The following is a 5,841-nucleotide window of genomic DNA, read 5'->3' as shown; positions in this document are numbered from 1 at the left end:
CACCTTGTCTGTGGTATTCCGAGTAGGATCCTGGGAATCCGGAAAGTCCAACCTTGTCTGTGGTGTTCCGAGTAGGATTCCGGTAATGAATGACCGTGACGTGCTTCAAACTTTAACCTGCCGGGCGTTAGTGACAGACGCAAAAGAATCAATGGATTCTATTCCAGTAGGAGTGGGAACCAACCGGTGATTAGCCGTACTGTGACAGAGTGCGTGAGCATTAGTTTTCACTGCTAGGAGAGCAGGCGTCCTTGGGCTCTACAGCATCTCCATCCGCTTATCTGAAATTCCCACCAATGAATCTGCATAAGTATTCTATCCCTTTTATTATTCCTTTTTATTATTTATTCCAATAATCACAATTACCCTTTAATCTGCCTGACTGAGATTTGCAAGATGACCATAGCTTGCTTCATACCAACAATCTCTGTGGGATCGACCCTTACTCACGTAAGGTTTATTACTTGGACGACCCAGTACACTTGCTGGTTAGTTGAACGGAGTTGTGAATTCAACCAGTGCATAATAAAGCTTTCATTCAAAATCCAAAGAACGTAGATCACAATTTCGTCCACCACTATGGATCTTTGAGGTGCAAGCTGCAAGAATCTCACTAGAGATGACAGACAATTCAAGGAAACAAGCTTATGGACTTGTAGAGGATGTTCTGGTAAAGGTTGAAGACCATTACATCCCTGCTGATTTTATAGTCCTAGAGACTGCGTAGTGCATGGATGAATCCATCATCCTTGGCAGACCCTTCCTAGCCACAGCAAAGGCTGTGATTGATGTTGACAGAGGAGAATTAATCATTCAAGTGAATGAAGAATACTTTGTGTTTAAAGCTCAAGGATATCCCTCTGTAACCATGGAGAGGAAGCATGAAGAGCTTCTCTCAAAAGAGAGTTAAGCAGAGCCCCCACAGTCAGACTCTATGTTTGGCGTTGGGAGGCCACAAGCAACTTCTAAGTTTGGTGTTGAACCCCCACATTCAAACTCTAAGTTTGGTGTTGGGAGGTTCCAACATTGCTCTGAGTATCTCTGAGGCTCCATGAGAGCCCACTGTCAAGCTACTGACATTAAAGAAGCGCTTGTTGGGAGACAACCCAATGTTATATTTATCTATTTCCTTTGTTATTTTATGTTTTTTTTTTTTATAGGTTGATGATCATGGGAAATCACAAAATCAATTGAAAAAGCAAAAACAGCTTGAAAAATAGAAAGAAAAATAGCACACCCTAGAGGAAAATCTGCTGCCGTTTAAACGCCAGTGAAGATAGCAGAATCGGCGTTTAACACCCAGTCTGGCACCATTCTGGGCATTTAACGCCAGGGATGGGCAAGAAGCTAGCGTTAAATGCCAGAAATGGGCACCAGCCCGGTGTTTAATGCCAGGATTGGCAGAAGGAGCATTTTTGCTCACCACCTAGTGCAGGGATGAATTTTCCTTGACACCTCAGGATCTGTGGGTCCCACAGGATCCCCACCTACCCCACCACTCTCTCTCTTCTTCACCCATTCACCAATCACCTCAACACCTCTTCCCCAAAAAACCCACACCTATCAAATCCCACTATTCTCTTCACCACTCACATCCATCCTTCATAAAACCCCACATACCTCACCATTCAAATTCAAACCACTTTCCCTCCCAAACCCACCCATAATGGCCGAACCATACACCCCCTCTCCACTCCTATATAAACCCATCTTCACTCCTTCATTTTCACACAACCTAAACACTACTTCTACCCCTTGGCCGAATCACAAAGCCATATCCATCTCCTCTATTTCTTCTTCTTCTACTCTCTTCTTCCTTCTTTTGCTCAATGAAGAAGGTGATCCCTGAGGTCCCTTTCAAACTCAAAAAGAGTGAATATCCGGAGATCCGACATGAGATCCGAATAAGAGGTTGGGAAGTTCTTACCAACCCCATTCAACAAGTCAGAATCTTAATGGTTCAAGAGTTCTATGCCAATGCATGGATCACCAAGATCCATGATCAAAGTGTGAACCCTGACCCAAAGAATTGGCTTACAATGGTTAGGGAGAAATGCTTAGATTTTTGTCTGGAAAATGTAAGGTTGGCATTCAACTTGCCCATGATGCAAGGAGGTGAACACCCTTACACTAGAAGGGTCAACTTTGATCAAAGGTTGGACCAAGTTCCCACAGACATTTGTGAAGGGGGCGCTCAATGGAAGAGAGATTCAAGAGGGAAGCCGGTTCAACTGAGAAGGCATGACCTCAAGCCCGTGGCTAGGGGATGGTTGGAGTTTATCCAACGCTCAATCATTCCCACTAGCAACCGGTCCGAAGTTACCATAGACCGGGCTATCATGATTCATAGCATCATGATTGGAGAGGAAGTAGAAGTTCATGAGGTTATATCCCAAGAACTTTATAAGGTGGCGGACAAGTCCTCTACCTTGGCAAGGTTAGCCTTCCCTCATCTCATTTGTCACCTCTGTTATTCAATCAGAATTGACATAGAGGGAGACACCCTCATTTATGAGGACAAGCCCATCACTAAGAAAAGGATGGAGCAAACAAGAGATCCCACTCATCATGAAATCCCTGAGATGCCTCAAGGGATGCACTTTCCTCCACATAACTATTGGGAGCAAATCAACACCTCCCTAGGAAAATTGAGTTCCAACATGAGACAACTAAGGGTGGAGCACCAAGAACATTCCATTCTCCTCCATGAAATTAGAGAAGAACAAAGAATCATGAGAGAGGAGCAACAAAGGCAAGGAAGAGACATTGAGGAGCTCAAGCACTCCATAAGATCTTCAAGAGGAAGAACAAGCCGCCATCACTAAGGTGGACCCGTTCTTTAACTTCCTTGTTCTTTATTTTCCTGTTTTTCGAATTTTTATGCCTATGTTTATCTATGTTTGTGTCTTATGATCATTAGTGTCTTAGTGTCTATGCCTTAAAGTTATGAATGTCCTATGAATCCATCACCTTTCTTAAATGAAAAATGTTCTTAATTGAAAAAGAGAAGAATTGCATAAATTTTAAATTTTATAACAGATTAATTATTTTGATATGGTGGCAATACTTTTGACTTCTGAATATATGCTTGAACAGTGCATATGTCTTTTGAATTTGTTGTTCATGAATGCTGGCTCTTGAAAGAATGATGAAAAAGGAGACATGTTACTGAGGATCTGAAAAATCATAAAAATGATTCTTGAAGCAAGAAAAAACAGTGAATACAAAAAAAAGAGAGAAGAAAAAGAAAAAGAAAAAAATAAAGTCATGATCCAAGGCAAAAAGAGTGTGCTTAAGAACCCTGGACACCTCTAATTGGAGACTCTAACAAAGCTGAGTCACAATCTGAAAAGGTTCACCCAGTTATGTGTCTGTGGCATGTATGTATCCGGTGGTAATACTGGAAGATAGAGTGCTTTGGGCCACGGCCAAGACTCATATCTGGATTATGAGTTCCTATAGAAGCCAATCATTCTGAACTTTAAAGGATAAAAGTGAGATGCCAACACTGTTCAGAGGCAAAAAGCTACAAGCCCCGCTCATCTAATTAATACTGATCTTCATAGATGTTTTTGGATTTAACTGCATATTCTCTTCGTTTTATCTTATTTGATTTTCAGTTGCTTGGGGACAAGCAACAATTTAAGTTTGGTGTTGTGATGAGCGGATACTTTATACGCTTTTTAGCATTGATTTTAGTATGTTTTTAGTATGTTTTAGTTAGTTTTTATTATATTTTTATTAGTTTTTAGTTAAAATTCACTTTTCTGGACTTTACTATGAGTTTGTGTGTTTTTCTGGGATTTCAGGTATTTTCTGGCTGAAATTGAGGGACCTGAGCAAAAATCTGATTCAGATGCTGAAAAGGACTGTAGATGCTGTTGGATTCTGACCTCCCTGCACTCGAAGTGGATTTTCTGGAGCTACAGAAGCCCCATTGGCGCGCTCTTAACTGCGTTGGAAAGTAGACATCCTGGGCTTTTCAGCAATATATAACAGTTCATACTTTGTTTGAGATTTGATGGCCCAAACAGGCGTTTCAAGTCAGCTTAAGAATTCTGGCGTAAAACGCCGGAACTGGCACAAGAATGGGAGTTAAACGCCCAAACTGGCACAAAAGCTGGCGTTTAACTCCAAGAAGAGTCTCTACACATGAAAGCTTCAATGCTCAGCCCATGCACACACCAAGGGGGCCTGGAAGTGGATTTTTATGTCATTTACTCATCTTTGTAAACCCTAAGCTACTAGTTATCTACAAATAGGACCTTTTGCTATTGTATTTTCATCTTTTGATCACTTTAGATCTTAGGATCATATTTGGACGTCTAGTTCTTAAATTATGGGAGGCTGGCCATTCGACCATGCCTAGACCTTGTTCTTATGTATTTTCAATGGTGGAGTTTTTACACACCATAGATTAAGGTGTGGAGCTCTGCTGTACCTCGAGTATTAATGCAATTACTATTGTTCTTCTATTCAATTCAGCTTATTCTTGTTCTAAGATATTCATTCGCACCCAAGAACATGATGAATGTGATGATTATATGACGCTCATCATCATTCTCACTTATGAACGCGTGCCTGACAACCACTTCCGTTCTACAAGCAAACAAGGCTTGAATGTTTATCTCTTAGATTTCTTAATCGGAATCTTCGTGGTATAAGCTAGAATTGATGGCGGCATTCAAGAGAATCCGAAAGGTCTAAATCTTGTCTGTGGTATTCTGAGTAGGATTCAAGGATTGAATGACTGTGACGAGCTTCAAACTCCTGAAGGCTGGGCGTTAGTGACAGACACAAAAGAATCATTGGATTCTATTCCAACCTGATTGAGAACCGATAGATGAATAGCCGTGCTGTGACAGAGCGCATTGAACATTTTTACTGAGAGGATGGGAGGTAGCCATTGACAACGGTGACACCCTACATACAGCTTGCCATGGAAAGGAGTAAGAAGGATTGGATGAAGACAGTAGAAAAGCAGAGCGACGGAAGGGACAAAGCATCTCCATACGTGATGAGCGGATATTTTATACGCTTTTTGGGGGTAATTTCATGTAGATTTTAGTATGTTTTAATTAGTTTTTAGTAGAATCTTATTAGTTTTTAGGCAAAAATCATATTTCTGGACTTTACTATGAGTTTGTGTGTTTTTCTGTGATTTCAGGTAATTTCTGGCTGAAATTGAGGGAGCTGAGCAAAAATCTGAGTTAGGCTGAAAAAGGACTGCTGATGCTGTTGGATCCTGACCTTCCTGCGCTCTCAACGGCGTTGGAAAGTAGAAATCCAGGGCTTTCCAGCAATATATAATAGTCCATACTTTGCGCGAAGATAGACGATGTAACTTGGCGTTGAACGCCAAATACATGTTGTTGTCTGGAGTTAAACGCCAGAAACACGTCATGATCCGGAGTTGAATGCCCAAAACATGTTATAACTTGGAGTTCAACTCCAAGAAAAGCCTCAGCTCGTGGATAGCTTTAGTCTCAGCCCCAGCACACACCAAGTGGGCCCCATAAGTGGATTTCTGCATCAATTATCTTAGTTCACTCATATTCTGTAAACAACATTTAGAGACTTATCTTGTACCTCATGACATTTTCAGATCTGAATTATACACTCTTTGGCAGCATGAGTCTCTAAACTCCATTGTTGGGGGTGAGGAGCTCTGCAGCGTCTCGATGAATTAATGCAATTGTTTCTATTTCTCCATTCAAACGTGTGTGTTCCTATCTAAGATGTTCATTCGCGCTTAATTATGGAGAAGGTGATGATCCGTGACACTCATCACCTTCCTCAATCCATGAACGTGTGCCTGACAAACACCTCCGTTCTACATCA

The sequence above is a fragment of the Arachis duranensis genome, unplaced genomic scaffold (genome assembly GCF_000817695.3).
Source record: "Arachis duranensis cultivar V14167 unplaced genomic scaffold, aradu.V14167.gnm2.J7QH unplaced_Scaffold_343483, whole genome shotgun sequence".
Classification (NCBI taxonomy): Eukaryota; Viridiplantae; Streptophyta; class Magnoliopsida; order Fabales; family Fabaceae; genus Arachis; species Arachis duranensis.
The sequence above is the reverse complement of the archived record's forward strand: the minus strand, read 5'-3'. Positions refer to the sequence as shown.